This window comes from Macrobrachium rosenbergii, chromosome 43, assembly GCF_040412425.1.
Source record: "Macrobrachium rosenbergii isolate ZJJX-2024 chromosome 43, ASM4041242v1, whole genome shotgun sequence".
Taxonomy (NCBI): Eukaryota; Metazoa; Arthropoda; class Malacostraca; order Decapoda; family Palaemonidae; genus Macrobrachium; species Macrobrachium rosenbergii.
The window spans coordinates 14,377,564-14,399,215 of NC_089783.1; the positions used below are offsets into that span (position 1 = coordinate 14,377,564).

The 21,652-nt window shown below is 34.1% G+C and overlaps 1 protein-coding gene across 1 annotated transcript in view; it reads right to left on the reverse strand.

Annotated features, from left to right (window-relative positions):
* Positions 1-21,652, reverse strand: part of LOC136828583 (cotranscriptional regulator ARB2A) — a 323,128-nt gene that overhangs the window by 294,518 nt on the left and 6,958 nt on the right. The gene's annotated exons all lie outside the window — the stretch shown is intronic.

Consider the following 21,652-nt stretch of genomic DNA (forward strand, 5'->3'; position numbering starts at 1 on the left):
GTACACACGCACACACATGTGTGTACGTATATATATATATATATATATATATATATATATATATATATATATATATATATATATATATATATATACATATATATATATATATTATATATATATATATATATATATATGTATACAGTATACATTTTACACGCACACACACACAAATAAATATATATATGTGCCCAGACGATGCGTTAAACGTGAAAGCGCATGGTACTGAACTTCTGCCTGTCATTTTCTTGTGGGATTCGCTTGTACACTGAAGTCACGTGCATCTACTGTGATTTTTTAAACATACATACATATATATATGTGTGTGTGTGTGTTTGTGTGAGCACGAGTGGGTCGGCCAGCTCTTGACAACTAGAATCTGAGGAACAAAGATTTTCAGACATTTATATCTTTATAATTGCCTGTGTAAGAAACTATGCCTTCTACGCCAGATGGAAGAGAACACGATTAAATTTTTCATTCTTTTCATTTTCTTTGATTCCTCAAAAGCTCATCTCTTGCACTGAAAATTGTAAACAAAACTAAACGAGACTGTTTGGAACCCTCTTGTGATCTCGGTAACCCTTGGCATCCCGTTCTCACGGATCGAAGTCGGAAAAACCAGCAAGAAGCAATGACGATGATCAACTCATATCCTTAATGATCCTGTCACGGCTTTCAAAGGATTCGTATTTTTTTTTTTTACGCTGGCGAAATCTGTGGCTTAGTGGTAGGCCGTACACCTGTGACTTTCTGAAGCAAAGTTCTGCTAGGTTATAAGCCCTCAAGCTGTTAATATATACAGTCCTCAGAATCTCACTGGGAACCGTTTAAAATCTGCAGCCCAGTATTACAGTCCATTCGAGGATAATAACGCAATGTTCCTCATCTAAGAAAGATATAGTTTTCCTTCTTGTTGGGCACTGTTTACCGTTTCTTTATCTATAAGGTTTGTTGTTTTGTCGTGCCCATTCCACCATTTTAACTGTTTTTCTGTCCATTTTTTAATGGGCGAGGTGATTTTGCTTAATTTTCTCTTGTTTAATTTTTTGAAAACCATCTGAAACTCTCGCGTTACCTTATAAGATTTTCATTAACGACACAACAGCCTGAAGGACTGAGTAAAATCCTGAAGGCAATGAAAAACAAAAGTCGCCGCCCAGGAAGTTGCTGAGTTTCTTCAATCATTTGTCAGTCATGAGCGCTTGAAAGATAATCAGAAGAGCGGTGTTGTAAACTCATTTTAGGCTGCTGTAAAGGAATTAAGTTTTGCTTCGTGTCGTATAATTGATGGAAAATATTCATCAACCGTTTAACGAATGTCTCATAGAGTAATGGTTTGGGTCTGAAATCATCAAAGAAAAAAAAAGGCACAATAAATCTGAAGAAAAGAACTACAAACGAAGGCAGCATTACGAACACAATACATCCATTTCAACCAGGAAACGTTTTTCCCGGTTTATACCGGACGTCGGAAAAGCTGTGAGAGCCAGTTTCGAAATTCTGGTGATTAAGCATCCTCCTCTCTGGGCTTAATGTCCAAAGGGTACGTAGGCTATTCTTTGGATAGTGTCTGGGCTGCGCCTCACAATCGCTCGGCTGTAGCTCTGTGACGAAGAGGTCTTCAGAGTCAAGGCCTTTTTCTCAGGGTCAGTGCAAAGATTTGTGCTACATTAATAAATTCCCTGATATTCAAAGGTATTTTTCGGTTAGAAATGAAGGTCTTATTCACACGCTTTTAAATAACTGCAGTTGTAAATATACGTGAAGATTTTATATATATATATATATATATATATATATATATATATATATATATATATATATATATATATATATATATATATATATATATATATATATAAATTTCTGGCTCACATCAGGATCAGAACCAGGTCTTTCAATTGAAAAGGCAAGGGCTGCTGCCCACTAGGTCATACAAGTCTAAAAGAAGTTGGAACCTGAGCCTTGTATGGCCTAGTGGGCAGCGCCCTAGCCTTCAAATTGAAAGACCTGGTTTTTTAGACTTGTATGGCCTAGTGGGCAGCGCCCTTGCCTTTCAATTGAAAGACCTGGGTTGATCCTGATGTAAGAAATTTATTTCTGTTCCACACGTGATTGTGTGTTGATTATTTCTATATATATATATATATATATATATATATATATATATATATATATATGTATATATATATATATATATATATATATATATATATATATATGTATATATATGTATGTGTATATGTGCGTGTGTGAACATACCACGGTTTACCTTGCGGACACATTACTGAAAGAAACTTCGTGTTTGTGTAAAATGGACAAAATATCTTCTCTCCATAACAATCTATTGAAAAAAAACTCACTTTCACAGCACTTAGATCATTTGAATTTATCAAAATATTCATTTGACTTCAAGTAACAAAGGGTATCGTATAATGCAAGTTCATAAAGTTATGTACACGTGTTCTGGTTGACTTAAAAATAAACTAACATAAACATGATATCTTTATTTGGCTCTCCGTAGACGTATCCATTATGTGTTATAGAAATTTACAAGAAAAAATACAGGGAAAGTATCAGTCCGGCAAGTTTCAAATTTCCTTTGGCACTTGCAAAATCAATTTGATGATAAATAATAAAATTAATAAATGAATGATTTAATGTTTCGTAAACTTACTTCTGCGAGACTTTGCCCTGGGATGTTAGAGAGAAAAGGCTTGACTGAATTCACAGTCACTGTTCAATTATGACACGAAGTTTTATTGGTTACGTTATTGATATTTTGATCATGAAATAACTATCCGAAACACATCTCCAGAGTATGAAAATACGTGGAAAACAATTACTGTGTCTTCGGTCTGGTGAGATTTTTCACAGAAGGCATCAATTCGTGTGAGTTTCCTCTTAAATAATGCTTTATAAGAATACATTATCCGATCACAATAAATCTAGTAGATTTGAGTAGCTCTCGTAGATCTTTTAACAACTTCTTAAGTTTCAAGAAATCAAATTTTGAAACTATTTATATATGACACGCACTGAACTTTCTCACAAAGAATTTTCGTCTTGTGGGTCAGTTTTAGCCCACTTATAGCGACTCTGCACATGCTATCAGAAGTCAGTTTCGCGATTTACTTGCTTTCAAAGTATTTTCCGGTTACGTCAAAGCGAGTGTATTTTTCTAACATCCCTTTTAATAGGTACGAGATTTGAGAAATCGACGGTTACATTTACGCCCATTACACACATAAATTCAGAACATGCTTTGGCTCACTAGGGGTAGAAAGGAACCAGTTGCCAGCTGAAAAAGAATAAAGACTGTTTTGGAAGTTGGGTGGGAAGGGGAAGAAAAAGTATGCTTGGATTAGAAGTGTGATTATAAAGAAGACTGTAATTTGTGGCGAAAATACAGCCAAAGGTTTCCTAGTCCCCTAAAAGTCCATTTCATACAAGGCTAAGGGATATTGCTGTGCTTACCTTTATAAAAAAAAAAGTGCTGTATTTATCAAAAATATGTGATCTCGCAGCATGATAAGAAGAAATAGGTGTGGAACACATTCTTACCTATTTTGCTGATTCTTAATGACTGAATGCAAATAGGTAGCCTTGTTTTTAATATAAATAAGTGTCTACCTTTAAGTAAATCACCTATGACCAAATGACTGGATGAGTTAAATTCAACTTTGAGTGGTAAATAAGAATGTTACCATAATTTTTAGCATAGGGGAAGAATTACACTTTATCTTAGGATAAATACGACCTATCTTTTAGATGTCTTCATTTTTGTTACTTGGGTATTAATGTCACTTAAAACACTTGGAATAATAATAATAATAATAATAATAATAATAATAATAATAATAATAATAATAATAATAATAATAATAATAATAACAATAATAATAATAATTTCAGCCCGTAGTACAATAAATATTACATACAATTGTCAAGCACTGATAATACCTAATACCCCACCTGTTCAAAATACTCTTCATCAATATTTCACCTACTTTTTACAAACCCAGCTTGATATTTTAATTCATCAATTTTTTGGTAATACACAATCCTATTAAGATTCTTCTAACCAGATCCATATAATACATAATTTCCTTAGAAATTATATATATATATATATATATATATATATATATATATATATATATATATATATATATATATATATATATATATATATATATATATATATATATAATCAATGCTTCTAAACGTCCTTTAATATCAATTCGCTCTACCTCGAAATAATATATTTTCATATATGTTACCGAAGGGAATTTTTAGTTGATAATAAGTTCGTCTCAGCATGGGTTAATGCGTCCACTGTAGTCCTGAGTTCTTGTCCTTCGCTGGTTCGAGCCCACGGGACGACGAACTTATTACCAACTAAAAATTCCCCTTCGGTAACATATGAAAATATATTATTTCCGAGGTAGAGCGAATTGGATATTAAAGGACGTTTGTAGCTTACTGATTGTATATGAATCACGGTGATGTGATAAAAAAGTCATTTATATATATATATATATATATATATATATATATATATATATATATATATATATATATATATATATATATATATATATATATTTATATATATATATATATATATATATATATATTATATATATATTAATTCATAAAAGCAAACTAGGATGGAAAATATTTGAAAATATCAGGCATGGAAGGTCATGTCTGTTGACATATACGTTATCTCAACAAATTATTTAAGAAAATACGGCAGGTGAAAAATATCGTACGAATGAAAATATAGAATGAATACACTGTAGTGATTTAAAAATCAGTAACTCAATAGAACAGTAAAGTTTCCTCTCTCTGTCTCTTATCCTGTATATACACAATCATTTTTGTATAATATATATGTATGTACAAATACACACACACACACACATATATATATATATATATATATATATATATATATATATATATATATATATATATATATATATATATATATATATATATATATATATATATATAAAGGGTAAAAATAGACAATCGTAAATTGTCTTGTCTGTCGTCTGGTTATCTGAGTGCGTGGGTTGTTTCCAAATGACGATGTCAGGCAAGTCAAGCCGGTTTAAGTATGAGGTAATTTTGAATCGCCTTGACCCACAGCCCGCACGCACCTACGCCAAAATCCAAAGGGGGCGGGGGAACAAAATGGCAAAGGAACAATGGGAATGACTAGGAACACGTAACATTTGGGTTGGGTTTAATTTCATCTCAACACCCGTGGCAGAATTACCGCTGACTTCGGTCTCCCCTTTAGCCGCCTCGCTTCACATTTCTGATACGCCCAAAACTGTACGTTTACGATGTCAGTTAACATTTCTCTCATTCTTTTCGGCGGTTTTTCTGTTTTATTCTATTTTACTTGGTGTTCGTTTCGCCGCTCTATATGCTGAAGAATTATCATTTATGATGTACCAGTACATTGGCTTTACTGACGTTTTGATATTTCATGAAAATTTCGCAGCTGTTTTCTACAAATGATTGAATCTTTATCATGAGAGAAATAGTCAGCTCTATGAAAGTACATGAAGGGCAGCTAACTCACGATGTTACATTACACCAGTCTGGCAATGTGGAGATACAAGAAAACAAGACAGAAGTTGGAAAGCAAGAGAAAAGAAAAACTGAATTATGAAAAATGAGATTTATGACTCAAGCGAAATATGGAAAGAAAAAAGGATTTAGAAATCGAATAAATGTTACAAGACAGGGTCGGAGAACAAAGATATTTCTGAAAAACTAGAAAAATTTCAAAGGTAAGAAACTGAGAGAAGAATGGAGTAGATTTTGTGTTCAAGCTGATAAGGGAGAGAGAGAGAGAGAGAGAGAGAGAGAGAGAGAGAGAGAGAGAGAGAGAGAGAGAGAGAGAGAGAAATTCCTGTCTTAAGGAATCACCACGATCTGGGCATCTCGAAATGGAGGTACATAAGATGCCAAAATCATTAGGCTTGTATCGCCCAGCTCTCCGAGGACCACACACACATCCGGTTTCACTAAAAATAAAACCTTTTGTTGCCGAGTTTCAGTTTTCCCACTTTCCTGAGATGTTGTTAAACAAGAGACGTGTATTTTCATTGGCATGTTTGGCGAGTAGTCCCGCAGTGGTCCCGAAATTTTTTTAATGCTTTAATCTCATGCACAGGATGCATTACCATTAAAGGCGTTTACGTTTGAAGTCAGTATTTATCTCATTTGTCATTTTCCTGTTGAAATTACCACCTAATATAACATCAGAAACGGAGGACAGTATATTCAATGTAAACGGCCATAGTTAGACTCGTGCACCCGGATAACATCTTGGGTGTAAATGCAATGTCATCGTTAAAATTTGCTCCGGGTGATTATATTGAAATGTCAGGTGACGAGGGATAAATTGGAAATTAAATTATTATTTTCATCATTTTACTTGATGCGAAGGGAAATCCTGTATATGCACCGTAAACAAAGCGACTTTGATCAGTGGTAAATCCTACCCCATATTCGTCACCTATTTCCTTTCTACAAGAACTGTCAAATCAAACATAAGCGGATAGTATTCAAATAAGTAAAGAAACTCCACACAGCAAAACCCAGACAAAACAAAATAAGAATGTCGTCCACAGCCTTTTCTGCCTCTAAAGCCTTGGTTTTCGCGTTGTGTTCGATTTTATGAACAACAGGTACCTTGCAGCTGCGCAAAAATCTACTTGCTCGTGATGGATGTCGTCGCTACCGCGAAAGATACGTGATATGAATGAATTATGAAACTCAAAGATTACTGTACATACATACAGCCAGCGAAGGCTGCTCATTTTACGGGTACTGAGGATAAGTGACGGCTCTCGTGTTGGCTGCGGTGGAATAGTTAAAAAAGATATTTACGCAGAACTAGTAAGATGGCGATACGAAAATGAAAGTTGGAATGAATGACCACTATGGATCATTGTAAAACTAAAATGCGTTAGTCTCCTGAAATTTCAGCATGGTAGCTAACTTTAAAGACGGTCTCCGTTCGTTTCGTAGAACTGGCGTTTAGTCATCGAAAATGGCTTAATTGTCCGCTTAAAAAAAGTTTCTACCCTATTCATTATGGTTTAGACCACACTGAAACCAAACGTGTTCAGCAAATGTATTTAAATTTCCAACATTTCCACCATTTGGAAAATGGGCACTGCCTTAGTTAAAAAGGGCACATCAGGAAAGGGATTTTCTTTGTCTTCCCGGTAAAGGCAGGATTTGCCCCTAAATAGATTTCCAACTCTGGTAGACTTTCGCAACCATTTTTGTAGATATTAAAAGTTTGAAGATCTAATATTGTCCTTTTATTATCTTTTTCAAGCACTTAGGTCGTAAAGGGTGTAAAACTAGGATCATACCTAATTCCTATGCTTATCCCAGGTGCTCCTGCAATGCCATTTGAATCTTGTGCATTATGTATACCATCCAGAAAATAATGGACACCTTTAATACCGTCTCGGTTCTCCAGTCAGCCAGCTGTAGCCAGCTAGCATCTGGAATACTAATCTTCTATTATCTGACCTAAAACCCAATTTGAGTATGGCAAAAGTTGATATCACCAATGCGCCCATGTAGGGCAATTATTCTCTCTCTTGTGATTCACTCCATAGCTTAATCCCGTTCTGGTTTTGTCACTTTCTCGAGTCTAAATTTCTAAGAGCACGATGCAATGCTTGGAGCACAATAACATTATACTTAAATGTACTTCATCACACACTCAGCGATGTTCAATATGTTGCCCTTTCTGACTTACGCTGTGAAATAACTGATTTGCCAATCTTACTGAACACTTGTGGCTCTCAGAAGTCTAAGGGAGAATTAAGAATTTGGGAGAGTAGCCAGGACCAATGTGAATCTAGTTCATCCATCCAAAGGCTGTGACTGACTGCCTGAATAAATTACCAATTACCATAACACCTACCTGTCAGATGGACAATACGATCGATGTTTCAGACATTATGTTGCCAGCATTTAATCTAATTTGGTACTTTTGGCATAAATGAAATAGACATAAATATTTTCTGTCGTAGACTTCCTAGCAAAAAAGTAGACATTTAAACTGATATGCCCGCCATATTGGGAAACGGACGCCTTCTTGGAACTTTAAGATTCTTTTGACATACCTATTTTCATCATGGCCAAAACATAAATAATGGGTAAAAAATATTAATCGAACCAATCAATTAGTTTACATGCCACATGGCTGCCATCTTGAAAAATAGCCGGCCCTAAGAATTTCAAGTGGCTAAGACATTTTTCTTTTAACCTGACCCATGCAGTGTACTGTATTCGTGGCAGTTCTCCTGCTTACACTACCAGCTAGACTATAACGTCAGTTATCTGGCTTACCAATGGGTAAATGTCACATCTTTTCACTTTACGACCTAAACTTCCGAACAGAATAAACTTGATTTTCCAGTTTCTTTAAACTCAAAGCGTCTGTTTGCTTCCTCGCTTTTCTGTAAAGGAAATAAGCTCATTTTTTTTTTAGCATTAGTACAAAAATCCGTTTATCATAGTTTAATGTTTTATGAAATTTAGGCTACAAATATTGGATGAATATTTAACCATAGACAATTTAAAGAGCTAAATTAGTTTTGCTTATGCTTTAAATTTCACAGAAAAATAGAGAATTATTTACTAAGTAATTAAGCAAGTGTAAACGACCTATACCTTACTTTTCAATGGCTATTATCCTTTCATTTATTTGTCATAGGAAATATGTCGGGCTCATCCGTTACTTTCAGTGTTATAGCAATTATAAGGCTGGATATCTCAACATACAGTGATAATAATTCTTTGCATGTATTTTATGGTTATGTGCGCTGAATGTGTGTGTGTGTGTGTGTGTGTGAGAGAGAGAGAGAGAGAGAGAGAGAGAGAGAGAGAGAGAGAGATAAGGACTTGAGTAGCATGTCATAGGACGTATGATGTCATGTACAATATTGAACTAAATTGCCCTACTTCCTGGCTTATAAGTCCGTTATGAAAACAATTCAAAAGTTTTGAATTGTTTTCATAGCGGTTCTTCTGTCTTTTGGAAGAACTCGTTTTATGCAAAGACCTGCCCAAAGTCTACATAACTTATAAGGCAGGAAGTAGGGCAATTTAGTCCAATATTGCACATGACATCATACGCCCTACGACACGCTACATAAGCCCTTATCTCTTAGTCTCTCTCTCACACACACACACGCATACAGTCAACGCCCATAACCATAAAATGTGAAAGGTTAGAAAAAATAAAATTAAATTTTACCTTTAGCGATATATTGACCGACCTCGTTTGTGTCGGTTACGATTTATTTTATTCTCTTCATAGTCCTTACAACCCAACAACTGATTTTCTAGTGGTTCATTTAAGAAAAAAAAAAAAAGATTTGGTAAGTAAACGATTTAAATTTGCGTTTTTTTCTATTTGTTTCCATCAGAATTTCCTTTATGTGTAACATGAATGATGTAAAGTAAGTAAGCCTACGATGTGGAGCAACATTTGTTTTTTTATCTATAAGCATATCATTATAAGATTAATAATATATGTTTTTCATTTATATATATATATATATATATATATATATATAATATATATATATATATATATATATATATATATATATATATATATATATATATATATATATATTCATGTGCAACATACGAAGGTATGAGTAGTGTAAGCACATAAGCTAAAGTATGATGCACTGAAATGCAAACTTTGAAACATTATCATAAACTCTTTGGTAAGCTTATAGGGTTTAAGACATGATGTAAGAATAATAATACTACTTTTATCAATGGTTTTTTCCAACACCCACCCCGCGCCCCACCACAAAAAAAAGGCTAAGTCATGTAGCAAAAAAACAAACTCTAATTACTATCTTCTTATATAATGTGCGAATATTTAAAGCCGATGTAATACAGATTTCGCGTCATTTTCTCATCCTTTACGTGTGATTCAGGGTTAAATTTCGAGCAATTTTCTGTGTTCATGTCTGAACACTGGTGTCTGTATTCTTACTTTTTTATAAACAATAGTCTATACGGTAATAGTTTGTTTTTGTTCAATTATGACTGAAACATCAAAAAATACCTAAGTTTTCAGTCATAGCCAAGAAATGAAATAAAAAAAGAAAAAGTGCTGACAAGTGTTATCTGTGTCTGAAGTACTGTACTAAGGAATCTCCTCGTCCCGCCACTATCTGAGAGATGGGATACTGCTCTCAGAGAACATAGAGAGGCTGTCACTGATTGCTTGTTCACCACTCTCCGGTTCAGTGCAAGACTAGACACTTGAATATGTTGATATGGTTAAAAACTCACTCTGTAATGGATATAATTATGCGTATGTTCAATGTCTACAGGCAACAGATCAGCCAACGGGTAGGGTTTGTGGCACGTGTGTGTAAGTATACTTGCCCCGAGTGTTAAACAGGGACCTATGTGGGATCCACCAGCAGGCTACTTTAGGTGTGTATCGATTCTCATCGTGAAGTAACTTTTCGTACTGGTGGCAGAATTTCAAATCAGAACATTCGAATATCAGCAATCGCTCGAAAACTTGTAAAGCATATATTGACAACAAAGAATTCTGCATGATAAGCCAAACCACGGACCCTGAAGGCCTTCCTATTCTGAAATCACTTTTATAAAACAACTTGTTTCGTCGATAAACTCACAGACGTCCTCCTCTCCTCTGTATTTGCCCCGACTTGTGTTGCTTTCATTTTTGTTTGCTTTAAGTTTCAGGCGTCCCTCATCTTGGTCGGTCTTTAATCTTTTGAGCCGTTGCTCTGTTTACTGCCATTTTTATTTTACTGCATATTCTGTTAATTTTGAATATGCATTTTTCTTTTGTCTAACTCTCAAAATAATTCTGATTTTTAAAATTTTGGTTTTACAATTTTAAAAAGAATTTTTTTAATGACCCTGGTACATCTGTGTGCGTCCTTTTCCCTTTGTGATGAATATATATATATATATATATATATATATATATATATATATATATATATATATATATATATATTATATAATATAAATATATATGTATATATATAGTATTTGCTAATATTAAGCCACAAATTTCATTCAATATCCAATTCACTACACTCTGGGAATTATAAAAGATAAGTGCTTCATCACCATTGGGATTCGATCTGCCATCTGGTGGGGAAACAACGAAAATACAGTGACTACGGCCACCGAAAAATACGAAATTTGTTGCTTAATAAATGTGAATATAAGAAATAGTTCTGGTGTATGTGTCAAACCCATATATATATATAATATATATATATATATATATATATATATATATATATATATATCTATATATATAAATATATATATATATAGTATATATATATAATGTATATTTCTATATATCTATAAGACACTAAAACTCTGAATCGTTTGTTTGTTTGTTTGTTTACACACAGGAAGGTAAACGGGGCTGGTGCTGCACGTAGACTTTTGCTGACTGTTATTAGTAGGGTTAATTTAGCTGTGGGTATGGTACGGATTTGGGTATGGGTGTCGGACGGATATGGGTATGAGAATGGTATGGTAAGGATATGGGTATGTGTATGACTATGGGTATGGGTGTGGTATGGGTATGGGTATGGGTATGGGTATGGGTACTGGTATGGGTATGGTATGGATATGGGAACTGGTATGGGTATGGTACAGATAAGAGTTTGGGTATGGGTATGGAATGGACATGGGTATGGTATGGATATGGGTATGGTATGGTATGGATATGGGTATGGTACAGATATGGGTATGGGTATGGTACAGATATGGGTATGAGTATGGGTATGGTATGGGTATGGATATAGGTATGGATATGGAATGGATATGGGTATAAGTATGGGTATGGGTATAGGTATGGTATCAGTATGGCTATGGGTTTGGGCATGGGTATGGACCTTTTGATAAAAATGTAGTAAATAAAAAAGTGACCCAATGGGTCACGGGATTGGGTCACGGGTAATCTAGGATATACATACATACACACACACACATATATATATATATACATAAATATATATATATATATATATATATATATATATAATGTGTGTATGTATGCATGTGTATGCATAGCGAATTACTAATTCGTCTAGTTATTTTGTTAAGATTTCATGCAACTATTGTCAATCAATAATAGTACTATCACCAAACCTATGATTACTTGAAGGTATGTAAAACGACTAATAATATATATATATATATATATATATATATATATATATATATATATATATATATATATATATATATATGAGTAATTTTACGTACCCTCCAGTAATCACAGGTTTTGTGATAGTACTACTATTGATTGATATCGTTGCATGATATCCTTGGCAAGGTAACAAGACGAATTATCAATTCAAGGTCACGTGAACCACGAGAATAAAATACAGGTTCTTCGATATAATTATCCTAAGCAGGAACAGGATCAGGAATATCATAGCTTTAGTTTCTTTAGAGTTTTTCTGTTTATAGCCACTTTTCCTGGATGAGACTAGAATTCACCTTTGAAGAGCAGTCCGTAACTTTTGTATGAGATCGAAGATTTATCACCAGTTTATTTTTGGATTAAAGCTTTACTGTATAATTATGATTGTTATAAATATTTATCTTCATATACAGATTGTAGTTACCATCTGTTCAGAAAATCGTCTTTAGAACTTAAAGCTGAGTTCTTAGTTACGAAAATACCAGGTAGGCCTATCGATTTCCTTACTTTCCCGAAACTCGGTACCGTTCTCCCACAGAGAACCTCAGTGTTGGAATGCAGGAATACTCTTTGAGTTTCTGGTTGTGAAATGGAATGGTCTGTGCAAGAAGCTGGTTATGTAAAGCACCCCCAAATACAGTTCTGGGATGGTTTACGTCGTTTTGAACTTTCATCTTTCATTATAAGAGGATTTGTTGAACTAATAAAAAATACTTTTTAGCTCTTCGGCATGTGACTCGATAATTTTACACACGATTAGTTTCAAGTATTCTAAAAATTTCAGACTTTTTTATAGACTGATAATGCCATATTCCAATCTGTAAAGAAATTCACAATAACTAAATTAAATCTTGACTGATAATAACAACTTTAAAACGTGGTACAGAAGACGTAGACTGTTTCCTTGATTGATGGAACAAATTTGTATGACAAAAGAATGACCACACTTGTCTGTATCCAGCAATTTGAAGTTAATTCAGAAGCATGGTAAAAAAAAAAAAATAAATCAGTACTTTTCGCTGCGCGAAGGACTCTCAGGCATTTTACGTTATTAAGCTAATATCATATGCACAACTTTATTATATCACAAAATTCATTGAGAAACAAATTGCTCTGCTTATTTTTGCGAATTTTCAGCGAAAGTTTAAATATTTAGCGTAATTATAGAAAATCTAGACCTCTTGTTTTTAAAATAATGTCAAGAAAAACAAATCACTAACAAGAAATAGGCTTAACCGTATCAGCATAAGAATTCTTGTATAAAACAAAGGGTCTGTTCTATCAACGTGACCAGTGTCTTAATATATCCGTTATATCTAGGAGGTGTCAACTGAAGACGAAGGTTCCTGCGATCATGGAAAGATTCATATCCATAAACCTCATGGCTTTTCTTTCGTCAGTATATATTAACTTAATATTGTTGTTAAAGAAAAATGGTCTCTACATTCGAAAAATATGATGGGAAGTGGTTTTGTTTCAAATGGAATAACTGGAAGAAAGAAACCAAACTATTAACTGCAAGATAACTAAACGATTACATAGACTCATCCAGATTTTTATTGGCCACCAACAAAAGCAACAGTTCGTGCAAGTAGAGGCCGAGATTACCGAGAGTCAACACTCCCTCCCTGAACACTACAGTATAAAATCATAAATCCTACGACTTTTCAAAGGAAGAAGAAGACCAGGTGAGATCCGGGTTGGGAAAAACCCACAAGTGAGTGAAGAGGATGCTTTCCATTACGGCCGGACTCAGGCCCTCCCTCTCTCTCTCTCTCTCTCTCTCTCTCTCTCTCTCTCTCTCTCTCTCTCTCTCCCTCCCAGGATTCACCTCGACAAACCCCCGCCCCCGGCTTTCCTCTGCCTGGGAACATCACGGATTCTCGGAGCGTTGCAAACGGACCTATTCTTGCGCGCTTAATGCAAACGAGTTATGATAATGCATGGTAAGTCTCTCTCTCTCTCTCTTTCTCTCTGTCTCTCTTTGTCTCAGCCTACCTTTCTGTCACTCCTTCTCTCTCCTTTTTATCAGCTTTTGTCCTGATGGCTTCAATAAAACAGAACAATGACTTGTAAGAACACAATAGAATCTCATTTTTAGAAGATTTTCTAACGTATATCCGACATACCCTTTATTTGTGCTGACTCTCAAGTTATGAATTTTTGTAAGGTTATTTATTTTTTTAAATAGTGGCCCACGAATTATGTATATATGTATATATATATATATATATATATATATATATATATATATATATGTATATATACATATATATATATAATTCATGTACCACTATTTCAAAAATGATTAACCTTACAAAAATTCATAACTTGAGTCAATACAAATAAAGGGTATGTCAGGATATACGTTAGAAAATCTTCTAAAATTAGATTTTATTGTGTTCATATATATATATATATATAACATATATATATATATATATATATATATATATATATATATATATATATATATATATATATATATATATATATATATATATATATATACACAATATAATTCGTGTGCCACTATTTCAAAAATAAATAACCTTACAAAAATTCATAACTTGATTCAATACGTCGGATATACATTAGAAAATCTTCTAAAAATGAGATTCTATTGTGTTCTTATAAGTCACTGTTCTGTTTTATTGAAGCCATCAGGACAAAAGCTGATAAAAAGGAGAGAGAAGGAGTGACAGAAAGGTAGGCTGAGACAAAGAGAGACAGTATAAAATCATAAATCCTACGACTTTTCAAAGGAAGGCTTTCATTTCAGTTGACCAATTGAGTTTGCATGCATTTTTGATACATGCTTATTCCACCGTAAAATCTTACCGAAAAATTCACGACTCAAAAACACCAATGGAGCCCATTATTTATGCAATTGTCGAAGAGTTATATCGTATGCATTGTAGTTTTTCGTAAATAGATTTCCATCCTCGGTATAGCTAACGCCTCTACGACCATCTATTAATCATCTTCAGGTACATCTGTTTCCTTTGTGTTTCAAGAATCATTTGTGTGTGTAGTGATAAGTTCTGATATATATATATATATATATATATATATATATATATATATATATATATATATATATATATATATATATATAATATATATATATATTTTATGTTATAAATACCTGTATATGTATATATATATATATATATATATATATATATATATATATATATATATATATATAGAACTTATCACTACACACACAAATGATTCTTGAAACACAAAGGAAACAGATGTATCTGAAGATGATTATTAGATGGTCGTAGAGGCGTTAGTTATACTGAAGATGGAAATCTATTTACGAAAAACTACAATGCATACGATATAACACTTCGGTAATTGCATAATGGGCTCCATTGATGTTTTGGAGTCGTGAAATTTTTCGGTAAAATTTTACGTTGGAATAAGCATGTATCAAAAATGCATGCAAACTCAATTGGTTAACGGAAATTAAATCGCCATTATTTTTACTCTGGTCCATTACATGTGAAAGTTCATTGTCACTTCAATGCCTTTGATTGACGATATCTAGAAATATGATCCGTAATTCTCATAAAAATGTAGTATAAATTTTCTCTAATGCTTGTAATTACTGTATGACTCTGTAACATTTTCGTGTCCTTTTTGAAAAGATTCTCACCAAATCACTGGAAAATTGTGAATGATTTTTCCTCCTGGGAGTCAGATGTCTGTGCAAAATTGAAGGAAATATGTGTAACTTGATCAAGGAATATATTCATCAGTGCTAAGCGTCATCCAAGCACTGTAAAGGCAACCCTTATCAACTTTCAAATCGGCTAAATAATTAAAAAGGAAAAGTTTTCTAAAAAAGAGAAATATCACCATTCGAAAAGTAAGATTCCAATCTCCGTTTTTTGTTGTCATAGAAATTTGTACTCACTCAGAGCAGAATGCCTTGTCTCAGTGCCAAGGAATCTTTTTATTTAATCCATTTAATCGGTCATCTATTGGTTGACGACTTTCTAAAAGTGTTCCGAAAAAAAAAAACGTTTACATAGGTTTCTATTATGAATCTCATACAAACTCATGAAACCATCATTTAATAATAATAATAATAATAATAATAATAATAATAATAATAATAATAATAATAATAATAATAATAAGAGAGGAAAGAAAATTAAAATGTTTGGTCATCGCATGAAAATTACACCTACCACACACCTCTTGAATAAAAAAAAAACAAAATACTTGCTTACTAGTTCGTAACTAATATTCGGGTGTTTCCATTGAATCTAATGCTTAAAATGATGATATGCTCTCAATAATAATCCGAAGTCACCTGTGTTCCTCATTTGTTATTATATTCAGTTTGGTCCTCACTTTTTTTTATTGTGGCATTCTGCAGAAACCTGCTTTACGAGTTCAAAATCTTATGTGCTTGTCCAGATCCAAATGTATATGCCTGCATAATTTAGTAAGTAGTAACGGGTAATACTTTAGCCGAAAACATGAAAATGTTAATTCCGCCGACAGCTAGCAGTAAAAACTAACTAAAAAATTTTGCAACGAAATTTAAGTATACAAACAGGCTTATTCATCAGTATATACCATTGAACAGACAATGCCAAAATTCCGTTAGACAGGATTCAGTGCCCCCAAAGGAGTTCTCCAAGGCCAGTAGGCTCCAACACGCTTTCCTAATTCAGAAACGTTACGTAAATACGTTGTATTGTCGGAAATTGAAGTAATGACTCACAGTGGGATAAAGCTAAAGTGATGATTCGATGGATGTAGCCAAAAGTTCAGTCGCGGATGGGGACATTAACTAAAAATGGTCTTCGCTCAGATTCTGCGATTATTTGCTTTCAAAGGGAATTGCTAATACTTTGTCAGTTGTTTCTCGTTATGAAGTATAGCTTATTATAAGTTCTCCTATAGGGAGGTAATGCCGTCAGTGCACCGCAAGCTCTTTGTGGTTTGCTTATCACGAGAACTGCTTCGTTAACAATTTCCCTATACTTTTATTGGTGGATTTATTACATAACCGTTTGTTCTTTAGGTAAGCTTTCATTTTTAATGCTCCGTTGCGGTACGGTAAGGATTTAGTTCTTCATTGGAGGGGTGGGTAGAGCTCTCGGCTAGCACGCTGTTGGCCCAGCGTTCGACTCTCCGACCGGCCAATGAAGAATTAGAGGAATTTATTTCTGGTGATAGAAATTCACTTCTCGTCATAATGTGGTTTGGATTCCACAATAAGCTGTAGGTCCCGTTGCTAGGTAACCAGTTGGTTCTTAGCCACGTAAAATAAATCAAATCTAATCCTTCGGGCCTGCCCTAGGAGAGCTGTTAACCAACTCAGTGGTCTGGTTAAACAAAGATATACTTAACTTTTTCTTTAGATTACCGTTGAATTGCAGAGGTCTTCTTTATGAAATACATCCTTCTTGGTTTCTAATCCTGAAGTCATGAGATATGTTGGTTTATTTTCACATTTTTCTGTTCCAACTCACAGTCGTTATTTGAAGTGCGCTCTGATGAGCCTTCTTTTTTCTGTTAATTGAGGCACGCCGAAATTATTATAAACTGTGTTTCAGACGAAAGAAAATGTTGTATACTTATATTATGTGTCAATATTTACACAAAAATTGCCCATAAATATCGAATAACGCATAAAAATATCGCAACACGTATAATATCAAACACATAGACATAATGTATATTTGTAAATACATATTCACACACACACACACACACACACACACACACACACACATATATATATATATATATATATATATATATATATATATATATATATATATATATATATATATATATATATATATATATAATATAAATATTCTCACTCCTGGACATGAAAATAAATTGCATCCGGTTGCAAAGCCTTGTCTTTCGTAAGGAATCAGGTTACGTTGTGTTGCAGTCACCTAAAGGTCACCAACACGGAGGTGTTCAACTTGTAAACTTCTCTCGCTAGGGTGCAACTTTGCTGACCTGTGATAGAGCTTTTCAAAGGCTAAGGGATTTCCCCTCGAAAGAAAAGAGGGACCTGATAGTCCATGACATCTGGGGTACTCCACGGAACTTCCCCTAAGCCAGTGCGCTACAGGCCTCAGTGTGATGGTTGTTTTGTACTGCTGTCTGCAGGAACAATCAAGCTGAATGTAAATCTTCAACATTCATGTTCAGCTGAGCCAGTCATTCATATTCAAGAGTATTCAGTTATTATTAGGTGATAGGGCCACAAACGGTATGCTTCTCTTCACCTCTTCCTATATCCACTATAGCCAGCTAATTTCAATGTATATAATTCTCAGCTTAGGTCAACAGTGTTACAGTTTGACTTAATACAACCAGCCCAGATCGCCTTGGCCTCTGTGCGATTTTAATCCCCTGCCTCTCACTATTGAGGGGAGCAAGTTAATGGTTCACCACGAGGCCAAAACTAAACCCATAAGGTTTAGTTTTAGCTATAAAATAGGGCGCCTTGACTAAGTGGAGTAACACTCAGCTCATGCTTGCTAGGTCCGTGAATCACTTCCGGCTTCCATTCCAGCGCGACTGTGAATGAGGCACCACCGTCTGCTAGAGTCAAGAAAAAGCTTTCGGATAAGAACATCATTCCTAATGACGTCTTGAGAAACCGCAATGCTGCACCTTCCTTCCCTACCAATACGAGTGTGGAAAAAATCGTGTATACAGTAGTCTCTTTTCCCTACTAAGGAGTAATACACACACACACACATATATATATATGTATATATATGCCTATATATATACATATAAATATATATATATAACTGTATATATACACGTATATATGTGTATATTTGTGCATGCATATGTATACATAAATAAATATATGTATATATATATATATATATATATATATATGTATGTCTACACACATATATACAGTATATATATAAATATATATATAAACATGCATATATATAGTCACTTTTATACAATTCGTATAAAAGTGACTATATATATGCATGCATATATATATATTTATACTGGTATTTACATATACTTTATATACACACGCATGCATTTACATGTATATAGTCACTTTTATACGAATTCCAGAGGACTCTTCAACTTTGTGTTAGAGACTTTTTTTTTCCTCATGTCATCATCTGATAGCAAACCACAACAGGAAGTCCAGCGGTTAAATCACAGATCTTTAGGCGAATTCCTTTTCCGTTGAAGGCTCAGGGTAATTCCTGCTTTATCACCGCAAGCACACACGCGCAAGCAGACACACACATATGTATAATATATATGTATGTATTTATATATATGCGTTTATATAATATACACACACACATATATATATATATATACGGGTAGATATATTTATATATTTGTGTAAGTGTATTAAACAAAAGCTGTATAATATCTTTATAAATCCTTAAATGAAAATTCGAATATACGTATGTATGATTCCCATCATATGTGCAAGCTTTGTAACCGTATATGTTTTACAGAGATACTCAGTTCAACGTTAAACAATAGTTAGAAAAATACCCCAGACCGCTGTCTGAAAGTTTGTAAATTAAATGACCTACATGATAAAAAATCACAATCTGATATCATGTGTCCCCTCAGACCGACTGAAACAGAGTTAAATCATATTAAGACCTAACTTTAGCAGCTTAAGTTAGTAGCTTCATGGAAAAGAATGAAAAAGCGTATTTTACGAAGCTTTGGAGTAAAGTACTACTGTACAAAGTAATCCACGAGATCTAACCTAACTCTAAAGGGTGAAGCAATTCCACTATTTTGAGAATGTATTTGACCAACCCTTCCCCCCAGATCGGAAAACTTCAGCGATATGCAGTCTGAACCATCCAAATATGTCTGAAAGAAACTTGTAATTCTTCCTCTTGTCGGTTTCACTGTCATTTCTCATCCGTCCATCTACTCTCTGTCTCAAGATTTCTTTCAATTGCTACTGTTAAGAATAGGGGTGGATATTCTACATCAAAACAAAGAATTTATTTCTTAAAATTTTTCAGGCTATTCCTTCACCTGTATGTTTAAACGTTTGAGAGACTGGATTAATTCAACTGACTTCATTTTCACGTAGACACTCATATAGAGGCCAACCAGGCGGGTAACTGAATGCCTAAATTTTGCTTCTGAAGCGTAAATTTTGCTTCTGCTACTACTACTACTACTACTGCTAATAATAATAATAATAATAATAATAATAATAATAATAATAATAATAATAGTAATAATAATAATAATAATAATAATAATAATAATAATAATAATAATAATAATAATAATAATGGTCATAGATACAGGAAAGTGCCTAATACTAAAATGAAGCAATTTATTTGATATATATAGAGTACATTTTACCAAAGAAAGATATGGCCAAAACGGAACATATGGGAATGAAGAGCACAGTACTTAAAGGGACGTTAAGCTGCTGAGGATACAAATAAAACGGAGAATCAGATCATCATTTTTTCGGTCTGTTTTGTCCCATCGACGCATCACATGAGAAGAAGAGGCGCGGCGGACTGCAATACATTTATCTTGTTAATGCTGGCAATGACTCGTCACTAACACTATTTCGAAACGTCTCATGCAATACCTAAGGAACTGTGGACCCTTGTATTATCACCTTGGAATTGTGGGAAACATTTTGGTACTTGTTGGTGGTTATCGAACGCAAGTGAAAACTACAGACAAGATATCAGATTGACATTACAAAACATCACGAAAAACTAAGTAGTAAAGTGAAGACGATAGAGACATATTACATACCAACCACGCGCGCAGGAACCCAGCGCTGCTGTCTCCCCTACCCTCCCGACCGCCTACCGACCCCGCCCCCACCCGGGGCGGACAAACAGATTTGCAGGGGGTGGGTGGCTGTCATGTCTCCCCTACTGTCACCCGGATGAGGACAAACAAGATCCACTCGATTTTATTATTATGGATTATTTACTATTAACGATGCTTCTCTTTAACTTCTTTTTCATCCTTTCCTTGTTTTCCAAATACCATGGACTTGAAATGATTATCATTAGAACATGCGAGGCCGTGTAAAGAAAGGACAAAATGAAAACAAACGACGATCAAAACAAAAACCAAGCCTTATTTATCAGCCTACACACGAAGAGGTTGTCGCGGAAGTGAATTCCAGAGAGCTCCTACCTCTGTCTGTCTCCTAAGATCGGGAAACCCAGAACAGCAATGAACTGAAGAGGATGACTGCTGCGCAGTCATAACAGTTGATCTATTATTATTTTTGATCTATTATTATTTTTGACATTTGGTGACTGCAGACAGGAACAAATACGATTTGTATGATCAACC